This window comes from Coenobita brevimanus, chromosome 96, assembly GCF_032717465.1.
Source record: "Coenobita brevimanus isolate Jiangsu-jjx chromosome 96, ASM3271746v2, whole genome shotgun sequence".
In the NCBI taxonomy this organism is placed as follows: Eukaryota; Metazoa; Arthropoda; class Malacostraca; order Decapoda; family Coenobitidae; genus Coenobita; species Coenobita brevimanus.
In genome coordinates this window covers 20,502,394-20,516,696 of record NC_137049.1, presented here as the reverse complement: position 1 = coordinate 20,516,696, position 14,303 = coordinate 20,502,394, and positions in this window count along the sequence as shown.

Genomic DNA, 14,303 nt, shown 5'->3' with positions numbered 1-14,303 from the left:
TCTCAAGTGTGTTCAAACTTAATCCTTTTGTCTGTGAAGGAATTCAATATGAATCCTAATTAACCCCTAGTGTATTGGTGCTGGATGGGGGGGAAGGGCTGCCTGACTACATTTACACTTCTCAATGCCACACCTATCCCACAAGAGGAGAATGATGGACTACAGAAGGGTAACTCAGCTTGCAGTCCACTGGGATAATGTTCTGCTGTGCCTGGGGTTGAACTACTACTGGTACACAAGACCTAGGATGAACAAATCCATTTTACATCATCTGTCTAGCTCAATTCCTTGGTTATAGTCCCTCAAGTACTTCCTTATTCCCAGCAGAACAAGAAATTCCGACGGCTCTGCATTATTTACTGAACTCTTCATGACTGGCTTTATTCCTGTGTTAATCTTTTGTTACAACTCAGCACTGAATAAGGACAGATGGCAGTTTAAACAGATAGATAGTGGGAAACTGGGTAGTAGAGAGATTCCTTCACAATGATGGCCATCTCCTAATATAAATGAAAGAGTCTGGTGGTAGCAAGTATATTATGACAAGAGCAGAAGGCCCCATACTACAGGTCTCTTTGGCAAAATTAAAAAAAGTCACAATAGGACGCTTACCTGAGAGTGGAGGCAGATGGTTGGTATTACCGTGACTGGGCAGCTGGTTGGTATTAATTTGGCAGCTGGTTGTGGTTTTCTTCTCCCCTTTCTCCGTCTCTGTTGGCAGTTTCCACAGCTGGGTCAATTAACACACCTGAGAAAATAGTACACATTAGTCCTTTCCTTCCAAACCTTGATTAACAAAAGTATCTGGTTAGCAGCAAGAACAATATAACCTGGGAACAGTAAGGTTTAATTACATGGCAGTAAAAATTTGCGATGTCTGTAGTAATAATAATAATAATAATAAATAATAATAATAGTAATAACAACAATAATAATAATAATTTCATTTTTAAAGGCTCCAACATGCTTGCATGAGTCGGCCTTGGTCACCTAATGGCGGCTCTCCATGCTGCACGATCTATTGCAGCCTCCCTGTTCAGTCCCTTAACCCTGAGGTCACACTTAATGACCTCGTCCCATGTCTTTCTCGGTCTACCCCTCATAACCCCACCTCCAATATTAACATTTCTCACCATCCTCACCCAATTCTCATCCCCCATCCTCTCCACATGCCCAAACCATCTCAATTTACCTCTGCTCATCACAACACCAATACATTCCAGTCCCATCCTACCTCTCAAATCTTCCATCGTAAACCCAGCCCCCTCAGACCTTGCACACAGGGACGCACTACACATCCACCTAATCATTGTCATTTCTGTACGTCTAAGCCTGCGAATATCCTCCTCCTTTACTGCTCAGGTCTCACTACCATACAGCATGACACTCCTAACACATGCTGCATACAAAGACCTCTTAGCACGTATGGAGTGTCCTCTCAATGACATGAGAGGCACGAGCTCCCTGAACTTCTTCCAACCACTTCTCACCCTAGCCACAGAACTAGCTCCAGCCCCACCTCCAGCACACAACATGCTTCCCAAATAACAAAACTCTTCCACACACTCAAGAGATTCACCAGCAAGTTCAATCCTTTCACGCCCGACAATCTCCATCTGCTCTCCCCGACACACCGTACACATAAAATCTGCAGTATCTCACAGTATACCTCTGACAGCACTACATCTCTTGCACCCCCATTTATCACAAACACCGCACAAGATGGAATTACTTCCCACGCCCTCGTGTCATAACTGCACATGGCCACTCTCCCTCGTCTTTGACAGTACCGCCACCAACCCTAGATATCATCACTTTTGTTTTATCTCCAGTTACCCTTAAGCCCTTGTGCCCCATACCATCCCTCCATTTCCTAAATCTTTCCTCCGCTTCCCTTTCATTCTCTGCAATCAACACCAAATCATCAGCATGCAACATCTCCCACAGGAATCTGCTTTTGAAGTCATGTGACAGGGCTTCAAGTACCATGATAAACAACATAGGACTCAAAACTGACCCCTGATGCACACCAACGTTCACGGAAAACTCATCACTTGAATCTCCATTCACTCTTACCTGGGTGCTACCTGGGTGCGTGCACCCACATACATAGCCATAACCACCCTAACCAGCCACCCCTCCTAGTCAAGCCTTCTCATTGCCCACTTCACCACCTCTCTAGGGACTCTGTCAAAGGCTTTTTCCAAATCAACAAAAACAAAATACAGATCCCTTTTCTTACCAATATATTTTTCCTGAAGCTGTTAACAATGAATATGGCATCAGTGGTCCCCCTACCTGGCATAAACCCAAAATGTATCTCATCAACATTCATTCTCTCTCTAATCATACCTTCTAAGACTCTCTCCATTACCTTCATTATCTGATCTAAAAGCTTTATACCTCTATAATTTCCTATTTCCAGGTCATCACCCTTCCCTTTATACACATTTACAATTACACTCTTCAGCCAATCATCTGGGACAACACCATCCATCCATCATCCAATCCTACATTGCTCCATGAGGAGCGCAGGAGCCCGGGGCTAGGCAGTTGGTCTCGACATTTAAGATGAGAGTTACCAGCCTCACTTATCCCTGAGTGGCATTCACTCATAAATAATTATATTTGTCAGGTCAGTGACTAACCGCACCCCTATATCTCCTGAGGCCTTCAACATTTCGGCAGTCAACCCAGACACACCTGTAATAATAATAATAGTAATAATAATAATAATAATAAAAATGCAGTACCCCAGTCTGCAGTCCACATACAGTATACGCTGGCTACAGTTTACATATTGAAGGGACAAAAAAAATGTCACTATATGCTGAATTAATCTGCCTTCCAATACAAAGAATTACAGAAATCTGCCTATATCACACTCCAAGGGTTGTTGCTGTTGATCAACCCTTGTCTGTCTAGATGAGCAGACCCATCAACTGCAGGGGAGCAACTGCCCTTCCCATGCACTGAGTCTCTATTCCCTTGCGGCTGACAGCGGGGAATAGTGTAAAAGTTTAGTTCCTGGATGGATGTCACATTTGGGTAATTCCACGAAGATGTCAACCTTTTGTGTCAAAATCAGAATTGCTTAAAAGTATATAAATTATACATCATTTTAAAGCTTAATCATTGAATTTTATGAATCTGAGGAGAAAGAGAGCCTAAACTGTCAACTTGGGAGGCTGCATAAAAAACTGTCACGTTATGTCACCAAAGAAAAACCAGTGCTGAATATAGCAACTTTCATAACATCAATGACCAGAGTATGTTATTGTTTGGAATGCTGACACTGTGTTTGACTGAAAATGTGTCTATTTGAGTTGTGATTGACACTACAGTTGTCTACATATACTGTATGTTGTGGTCAGAATGTAGCATGACCTTTAAATGGAAGTATTTCAGGAGTAACGTGTCTCATGTTTTTTCCCCATACACAACTAACAAACTGGAGAATACCAACATAACTACCGTATATATTATAAACAGGCATCCCAAGGCCTTAATAATGTAACGCTGGGATACTTTGAAATAAACCCTGGTAAGCCATATGGTCTGTCCCGTGGCGTCACCAGGGGTCAGATTTTGGGGGGGCTGTAGCCCTGGTGTAGGTAGAAGGGGGGGGGCAGCGAAGCGAGCCTATGCAGCTGGGGGGTACGAGGGGGCGCTCTAAGCCCCCCGGAATTTTTTTTCGGAAATTGAGCAGTTTTAGGGGAATTTTTGAGGCCTGTAGATGAAGAAAAAGTAAAATATGGTCTCACAGGCTATTAATAAGAAACTTATAGGACACATGAATATTGATGGGCCTAATACTAGGTATCAGTAAACCTTATGATATAATGTGTACAAGGTAATTGTATAAAGCTATTTTGCATATAGGTTTTTCTTAAACTGCTAGTATTATGTGGTATCATAACGGTTTCTTAGTCTTACCATATTAAATTTGATAATTCAAAGAAGCTCCATGTATATAGATATAATTGCCAAGATTTAGCTTCCATTACCGGTACTGTGATAGGAAAACGAAGCCATTTACTTTCCCACTCTGTACGTTTAGGACAATATATTTGCAACACTGAGAAATAGCCTAGGCCTAGCCAATTTAAAAATAAATCAATTAAAAAAATCCTGGCCTAAGCTTCATCAAATGACTACTGAAAAAGTTTGATATAGGGCTACTTACACGTCTGAATGGGTTCAGCTTTGGGGTTATCTGGGGTTGCTTCTGGCACCTCATTCCCAATAACAGCCACTTCTTGGCACTCATCTGAGTCATCTTTGGAGGTGCGGGTGCGAAAGAATTAACTTATGTCACCCTGTCCCTGAGGATTTTTAGATGACCTTTTCATCACCTGAGTGGCTGATGGCTGATATCCGCAAATGTATTATTGTAGAATAGCCTATAAAAAGGAAATGACATTCAGTTCTGACAGTCGTATGTCGACTGAACCAACTAAGTACTGCTGACACTTTGTATAAAGTATAGGCTAGATCTCATATCCGTAAAAACAAAAATGAACAGGTAAAGTGAGGTGGCTAGCAATATGCCGGAACGTAGTAACGTCTATACAGCCACTGAAACCAATACATTCAAATAAAGCCGAAAACAACACAGGATTTAGCCACAGTTCACAGACACTTCTCAATGTAAACAAACATTCCGAGTTCTGATACTCTGAACATTCGAATTTGTGAAAAATTACATAGATCAGATATTTTAGACTGCATAATCCAATTTTAAAGCTCCGTGATTAATATGTACCATATTATATATTGTAAATATATAATAAGTTTGATAAATTTAATACAATCTTGCATTCTTTGTGCAATAAATATATTTCAAAGAAAACCAAGCTTGGAAAAAGTATATGGATATGGGAAACTAATATATTATAACTATTATAATTTGAGTCATAGGTTTACGTAAATTGTTAATAACTTATCACATTATATAGTTATAAATAATATTGTATTAAACTAATATGGATGCACGAATAAAAGTGGATTGGCGGTAGGGGGTTGGGGGAAAGCTAGGTGGGCCAATGCCGAGCTGCAAGCATACTTTAAGCTGGTGATTTTTTATTATTATTATTTTGGGGGGCTGTAATTTTTTGGGGGCTGAGTCCTTGATTTGGGGGGGCTAAGCCCCCCTAGCCCCCCCCTGGTGACGCCACTGGGTCTGTCACACACGTTACATGCCCACTGTGAGGAACGTTACCAGAAAATTATGTAAAGTTTCTCACGCTCACCTTTGAACAAAAAATCAAAGTACCTGCACTGAAGTCCAATGATAAAACCCCTGTGTTTGTAACTTAGTATGTTATCTTTTTTTTATTCTTTCCAAACAGTAAATTGATTTTGTCTGGTACCTGGTGAGTGTGCTTTACCATCATGTCTCCAATGACTCCAGCTGATTATTTGAATTCTGCTGGTATTCATTTTACACATGTATCATTGTGGACTGATGGGGCAGCAGCCCACTTCAAGAATAGGTATTCTATGGCAGCTCTAACCTCTTACAAAGCCATCCACAACTGCACTGCTAAATGGAACTTTCAAGAAAGTTATCATGGCAAGGGCCCTCATGATAGGATTGGGGCTTTACTAAAACGGAATGTCTACAAGCGAGTTTTGCAAGGTCGCTGTACAGTAAGGGCTGCTGTAGAATTTTATGAGGAGGCTGAACAAATAACAGATAAAACTGAACTAATGTATGTGTCTACTGAACATATAAACACTGAGAAGTCAAGATATGTACAGATCTGGAAAAACTGTAAGGCAGCAAAATCCATTAAGCAGTGCAGGTCAGTAAAACCTCTTGGCCACTGTAAAGTAGCATTGTATCATTTGACTGCAGATCAATCACCTTTTAAGCAGTGCTAACTTCAGGAGACTGGCTATGACCCACAATCTGACTCCAGTACTAGCAGTGATAGGGAAGGTACACCATCTCTTGCAGAAATGTCAGAGTCATTCATGTCCCAGCCTGAGCCACAGAGTACTACTGATATTGAGGCAACACAAAAACCATCCCCAGGTAACTATGTACTAGTTCATTGCACTACCAAGAAACAGTCGAAGCATTATGTTGCAGTGGTAGAATCAGTTCCGGAGCCAGGCATGTTTGAAGTTAATTATTTAAGAAAGAGAGGCACTGACAAAATGGGTGATAGTCAGTTTCATTTTCCTGACAACCTGGACAGAGACGAGATCTCAGAGGATATGGTTGTGCAGGTATTGCCAACTCCTCATGTGTCAAGAATGACGCACATTCAAAGGGGTGAACTTTCCTTCCTCAATTAATTAGTCTAAAAGGATGAATTTTCCATCTTCGATGAGCAAGTAGTTGATCTTTGTCTTGTTTATATCGCTATTGTGATATACAGGTAAGCTTATCATGTAATTCTCACATCTCTTACTGGCTGTAGGGTTACTTACATGTTATAAGGTAATTTCTGTTCATAATATTCAAAATTACATTGTTCGATCAGCGAAGTTAAGCAACGTTGGGTCTGGTTAGTACTTGGATGGGTGACCGCCTGGGAACACCAGATGCTGTTGGCATCCCTACGTCAAGTGGGGTTGGTGGAGGATTAGTGCCCCTCCCTGTAAAACAATTAACTCTGAGCCCTTGGCCATCCCGTCTGGGATACATGGCGTCTGGCAATGAATGAATGAACCTTGTTCTTTTCCGCTGCATCACCCCCAACCCTGGTTTACAAGAATCATGTTTTGGTTAATTTATCGTGTTTCACATTAATACATGACTTACATTGTTTTGTGATACAATTACTGTAACCTTCATAAAAGATGATTTTGTAATTATATGAGAAATATAAATCGCACAAGTAACGTTTCTCACTTTTCCTGTTACGTGTCTCACGGTCACATTTTCCTTAACAGTAGCAAAATTCTTAGGGGAAATAGAATTTGCTGGCTATGATTATGATCCTCATACACTGACATATGACTGATTTTATATAAAGCACTTCTTGACCTAACCAGTAAAATCACAGTTATTGAAAATACTCACGCAAAGTAAAAGGTGGGGTAGCATCGCGGTAACGTTTCTCACGTCACTTTTAAAAATTTATATAAAATCAGAATAAAAACATATGAATAGTCTGACCATGGCATAATGTATTGTGAGGTGTTGGTAGTATACCTTGCAAACAGCATCTATTTATATTGCCTACATAATACAAGTGAGAGTAGATCAGTAACTTATCTCTGAATATAACGTTTCTCACGATGGAATGACCCATTTACATCTCTCCACTCAGTTAACAAGGGCACCATAGTTGGCTCCACTTCACCTCATAAAATAGTTCACCTCACAAAAATGGTTACCACTCACAGGTGTGTGTTCCTGGGTTACATAAGTGAAATCAAAAGTACATTCAAGTCCCTTCCTACTCTCAACTTTTCCATTGTAAACCTAGCCCTCCCAGGCGTAGCATTCAAGAACACACAACACATCCATCTCATCACTGTCCTCTGTATGTCTGAGCCAATGAATATCCTCTTCCTTTACTGCCCATGTCTCACTACCATCCAGCATTACACTCCTAACACATGTCCAAGATGAATATAATTTCCTGACCAACACATATACAACATAAGGTCCAATACTTAGACTTCCTTTACTTAGCCTAAGGTGCCTTCATGTGGTGGCACTGATGTGTGTGAGTGGTGGAGCTGCCCAGGTATTTAAACATCCCTCAACACCTTCCCTATCTCTGCATGAAGGATGATGGAAAAAAAAATATGTTCATCCTTGGTTTGTATAAATCCACTAACTGTGTATATTAAAATAAAAAAAGAACTGACGCTAAAGAGGGATGCCTTCACCTGGTGACACTAATATACAACCTCCCTCAACCCACAACTTCAAATAAGGAGGATGGTGGAGAGGATGGAGATTGAGAGGCTAATGAAGATAATGTATGTGAGTGAGGTGGAGGGGAGGAGAGGGAGGGGGAGGCCAAGGATGAGATGGAGGAATGGAGTGGAGAGGTATATGAGAGAGAGGGGTGTGAGCTGGGACCAGGGCAGTGAAATGGCGGGGGACAGGGCAACACGGAGGCGATTTGCTTGTGGACAACCCTTATGGGATTAAGGCGTCTGGTAATAGATAGACAGAGAGATAGGATAGTGGACTGCAGGAGAAGAGCATCAGCCTGCAGTCCACTATATTTCATAATTTACCTTTTGATTCACTTTCATCGCTTCACCCACAGATAAACAAACCGAGATACATGAAAGCAACAAAACCACGCGTGCCCTATGGTAACATGCCACATACCTTCACTATAAGCGCGCGCACGTGCACACACACACACACACACACACACACACACACACACACACACACACACACACACAAAGATTCATATCCTGATGGGCCTGAAGCAATAACAAGAACAAAGAGGCATCACATTCAAACACTTACCACATTGTACAGGCAGGTGTTGGGGTTAACGTCCATTACAGTTTCAAGTTAGCTGGGGATTCCTCTTCTTCTTCTTTCTGCCTCTCTCTAGGCAGCTTCCACGGGTGACAATCAACTCACGCACCTGAAAAATATATTTACACAATTAGTCCTTTCCTTCTGAACCTTAAGTTTACCTGGTAAGAAACGTATCTGGTGGCATCAAGAACAATATCATTTGGGGACAACAACAGGGTGACATGGAGGCAATTTGTTTGTGGCCACCCCTGGAGGCATCTGGCAATAGATTGATACTTTTTTTTTTTTTTTAATGCACAGAAGGAACACGAGGCTACAAGCCCACAAGATTGTTCCCTCCAAGAAAAAATAAAAACACGATAACAGAAGCCATATTCAAGACCCAATCATTTCAAGATGCCTGGACACTGTACTTAAAACACTAAAGATCACAGACAGTAGGAAATACAAAGTTCCAGAATTGACCTGTTGCATACATGAAGTACTGAATGTAATGGTTAACTCTTGCATTTGAAAGTTTACATATTACAGAGTGAAAAAAAAAAATGTCACCATAGACTGAATTAATGTCTTTCAAAACAAATAATGGAACCAGACTTAACAACATTCAGGAAGAGACTCAGCACTCTTTCTCTCTCTCTCTCTCACACACACACACACACACACACACACACACAAAAGGGGGCGATGCCTGGTAGATTTACCTCTTAATACACTTACAGCATCATACTGGCAAGTGCAAGTGCAATAAGATTGTGTCATATCATATTGTTTATAAAGGCTCCAACCTGATTGCATACATTCGCCTTGGTCACCTAATGGCAACTCTCCACATTACTTGATCTCTGGCAGCCTATCCTGTGCAGGTGTGCATTGAGGGCAGTGTGGCCAAGCCGTAGTCGGACCAATGCTGTGTCCAGGTCTCGGCTCGGGGAGCGAGCCCAAGGTTGTGGGGTAGATGATGAGCGATATGCAGAGAGGCTAGTGTTGCGGAGTAGATCAGGGATGGCAGCATTCCACGAGTTGAAGAGGGTGCAAAAGGTGTGTGATGAGAAAGAGGAAAAGTCAAGAGGATAAGATTCAATTTCTGTCATGTCGTGTGCCAGTGTGGCCGCAGCATCAACTACGGTATTTCCATGGATGCCTGTGTGAGAAGGGACCCACTGAAAGTGTATTGTAAAACCCTGGTCGTGGAGAAAAAGGAGAACAGAGTGACAGTCGAAGACGAGTTTGTGATGAGAGGATGGGCGCCTGGATCACAATAAGGCAAGGGAAGACTGAGAATCGGAAAAAATGACAACTGACTGGGAAGGAAATGAATCTCTGACAAACTACAGGGCACCCATGATGGCAAAAAGCTCGGCAGCAAGGATAGGATGAAGCCCGTCTAGTTTCCATGTTTTACACAGAGAAAGGCAAGGGACAAGATTGCTGCTGTCGTGGAGGGAGGGGAGGGGACATGAGAGCCATCCGTAAAAATCTGAATAGAGTTAGCATAATGGAGGGACACTAGTTCGCCAAAAAGGGGTAGGGCACTGGGACAGTCTGTGGACTTAGTAAACGGGACGTGGAGGTGTAAGTGAAAAAGGGAGGGGAGAGGGAACCAAGGGGGTAGTGGAGAGACAGGAGACATAGGGCAGGAAGGTGGGAGAGGTAAGGACAATCGGCAAAAGGATTGCAAAGCACGGACGATGAATAGAACACGGGAACGTAGAGGCCAGGATGGATCGTCGTGGGAGATACTAGGATGGGATTACAGTATAGTCAAGGGATGGGAAGGAGAGAAGGAGAGACTTCTATATAGGAATGAACAGTCTTGGAATACTCGCCATCGCTCCAAGGGTAACACATTTGCATCTGCATGCATTGCAGCAGCTGGTGATGAGCAGAGTGCTCCTAGTGCTATCCAGAGGGCAGAATTTTGAATTACATCGAGTTTACGTAAAAGGGAGGGGGAGGCGGATCCATATATGGTACTGCCATAATCCAATTTACTCCTGATATACACCCGGTAAAACTTCAACAGAACTTCCCGGGAGGCACCCCATCGGAAGCCTGTTAGGCATTTCATGAGGGAAAGGCGCTTCATACAGGAGACCCGTAAATATTCAATGTGTGCCTTCCAAGTCAGGATGGGGCCATCAAGTCGGAGCCTCAAGAAGGTGTGGTGACGCCGGAGAGGGACTGGGGTGTCATGGACATGAATGATGGGCAGAGAGGGTAGGGCGCGTCTAAGGGTCAAAAACATTAGTACGCATTTATCTACATTAACCCTGAAACCCCAGTCTGCAAACCAAGTAAGGTGGTAATCCCTGACTGGAGACGGTCCTGTGCTTCCTGCAGAGTGGGGGCTGAGCTAAGGAGGGTTAGGTCATCCGCATATACCAGAAGGGAGGTGCCTGGAGGACGGGGAAGTGTAGACATTAACATATTAAAAAGGAAAGGGCTCAAGACCGGCCCCTGAGGTACCCTCTTATGGACCGGAAACGGTGATGACGTTATCCCCCCAAGAGAAACTGAGAAGGTTCTACCAGATAGGAAGTTACAGATCCAAGTTAGAGTCGTCCCAACTATCCCCACTCTAGATAAATTATAAAGGATCCCCTCGTGGGAAGCAGAGTCGAAGGCCCCAGCCAGGTCAATAAAAAGGACCAACATGACTTCCTTATTTCTATATGTAGTCTGGATAGAATATTCAAGTTGATGAAGGATATCTAGAGTGCTGCGTCCTGGCCGGAAGCCGCACTGCTCCTCCAGGAGAAGACCCTTTCTCTCTGCCCACCAGTGTAACCTGTTACCTACCACAAGTTCCACGAGTTTCCCAAGACATGAGAGAAGGGCTATTGGCCTGTAGCTACTAAGCAGGGTGGGGTCTTTTCCCGGCTTTGGAAAAGGGAGAATGACGCCATGCTTCCATGCCATGGGGAAGACGCCCAATTGCCAGCTAGAGTTAAGCAACTTTAGGAGGAGATCATGTGCCACAGGGGGAAGATGGGTCAGGAATTCGTACGGTATAATGTCCGGCCCAGTAGCTTTGTGGGGCGGTAGAGCACGTATCGCAACTGATAACTCATGGGGGGTGATAGGAGATGACAGATCCGTGGGGGAGGGCTCTGCTTCAGCCACCTCAACCACATGCATGACCCGGGGCAAATCAGGGATGGGAGCAGGGATACTAAAAGTTAAGCTGTAACGGCGTGCGAGAGGGTCAGCCTTCCCAGTAGTAGTTAGTATATCTACACCATCTAGGGTTAGGGGATATGAGAAGGAGGATAACTTACCCTTCATGACCTGCAAGAAACGCCAGGTGCGAGTGGAGGTGGAGAATGATAGAGACGCCACAAAAGTCGCCCAAGCCTTCCGTTTTGCAGCCGTGACAGTATGAATGCATTCCACGTTTAATCAACGATATCGAACCCTGTTGCTCTCAGACAAGCAGGCCTGCCATGTGCGCCAAGCCCGGCGCTTTGCTAACACCACCCGGTGACACTCCTCAGTCCACCACGGGACACCACAACGTGGCGTCCGGCAGGAAGTGACCAACGAAAACACATCTTTACCTGCTGCTACCAACCAATCCGAAAAAGCAACCGCAGTGATATTTAGGGGAAAGTGAAGTACCGGCGGAGAGTCCGTCAAGGCCACGGAAAACTTTGTCCATCCATCATCCCACAGGCGCCATCGCGGGCTCGCGGGAACTGAGTCGGAAACGGATACATCGGGGAAGCGGATTATTAGCGGGAGATGATCGCTACCCATAAAGGGTCCAACGGTAAACTTTGTCCCATGGAAGTAAGTATCCCCTATACACAGATCTAAAGCTGAACCCCCTCCTGTGTGTGGATCATAACGGGCCTTGAGGCCCGCTGGGGAGAGAAGGGTGTACCTATCCAACTGCAGCAGATAAAAGAACAGGGAAGAACCTGAGGCATTGACTGATCTACAGGGGAGGTCAGGATCCCACAGGGAGTGACGGGCTTTGAAGTCACCAAAGACCAGTGCTGGTGAAGGAAGCTGGTCAAAGTAATGTGTTAATTCGGCAACTGTAAGAGTGCGACAGGGGTTGTATAAAAGTAACAAGGAAACCCGACGTCCTTGCAGCTCTACCTGTACACCCAAGGTCTCCAATACCCCATTATGACAAGTGGTGAGAGGAAATGGCCTGCATGGAATACCCTCTCTGACCAATAAGGCCAACCCTCCCCCCTGTTGAGCCGGCCTATCCTGTCTGACGACAGTGTAACCACTAAGGTGAAAATGAAGATGCGATTGTAGCCATGTTTCGCTTATCCCAATAACTGAGGGAAGAAGTTCATCCCAAAAACATCTTGAATTCTTGGGTTTTTCTCAGTACAGAACGAGTGTTCCACACCACCATGGAAAAAGGCATAAGAGTGGCGTCTAAGAAGATGGCGCGAGGGAGAATAGCCTGGGCATGAGTTGCTCACAGATGTCCTTGGGTGAGATCCGTGAAGATAGCGGAGATGGCATCGATGATGATCTGGAGAAGGGTAGCAAGATCCACAGAGGGGAGAGTTCGCGGCTGGCTACCGAGGGAGGGGGGTGATGAGGGAGGTCGCTGGGGTCTGGCTGGTGGGGTACGAGTTGCGGGGGCATGCTGAGGGGCGTGTTCCTGTGGTTGACCTTGGGAGGGGAGTGGAGCCGGCATGATCTCATCCATCGGGGTCCTGTCCACTGGGAGACGTGGTTGGGGATGACGACGTTTAAGTCCGTGAGGGCGCCTCAATCTTGGAGGCGAGTGGATGACTGCTGAGTAGGACAATTTCTGGGTGGAAGTATCAACCTTAGTGATTGGCGAGGGTTCTGAACCCCAGGTCTTGAAGTCCATTGTTGCAGTTCTGTTATCTTGTTCTTCCAAGGTGGCAAACCGGTTCATAATGGGTATCCCCACTGAGGGACAATTTGGCCCCAGTCCTGAAGAAGAGGAACTACCATGGGCAGAGCCACGCGAGGGGGCCCAGAAGCCGTCTCGGAGGGTATTTGTCGTAGGAGCTGGTGGCCGTGACACTCTGTCAGAGATAGGACGATCCCGACGCTAGGTGGCTGGGAGGGCACGCAGGATCTTGTTGATGTCCGCCGTTGGTGTTGAAGAGATCCTGCCGTCACAAACTACACTTAAGGCCATGCGATTTATTGGACACACGTGCGAAACCGGCCTATGGGCACCACCACACAAGTAGCAGTGTGGGTCTAAAGAACAGGTGGTACCATCCTCGGTCCGAAATTGGTGGTTACCACTACACAAAGAGCAACGAAAGCCAGATTTACACGTGGCTGAGCCATGACCGAATGCGTGGCATCGAAAACAGCGATAGACGGGGAAAGTATATGGACTTACACGGAAAGACACCCCACCGTAAACCACACGCGCTGGTAATGGGCCTGCAAACCAAAGCCGTAGCGTCGTGGAAACTTTAGGCTCACCTGGAGCAAGAAACCTGGCTGGGAGCCGAACCACCTCCAGCAGACGACTCTTCTCCAGGGGTCGATCTTGATTGTACTGTATGATGTAGATTTCCGTGGTGAGGTCCGCCACCGAACAGTCGCGAGCAATAGGACCTATGGTACCGAAGATGTAATTGCCTGTACCTACCTCCCATTCCCGTAACCGTCTACACTTCACCTTCCAGGGGCCAAATTCATTTAGCTGTTCCATGGGGGGATTTATCTTACATAAGTCCGTCTCCCGGATCTGCACCTCCAAGGTCATACCATTGCCCCTGATGAATGTTTTATCAGCTCGGCGCCACTTTGCAAAGGGTGCAGCTACCAGATACTCAGTGATCTTGGGAGGAACTGTAAAAACCCT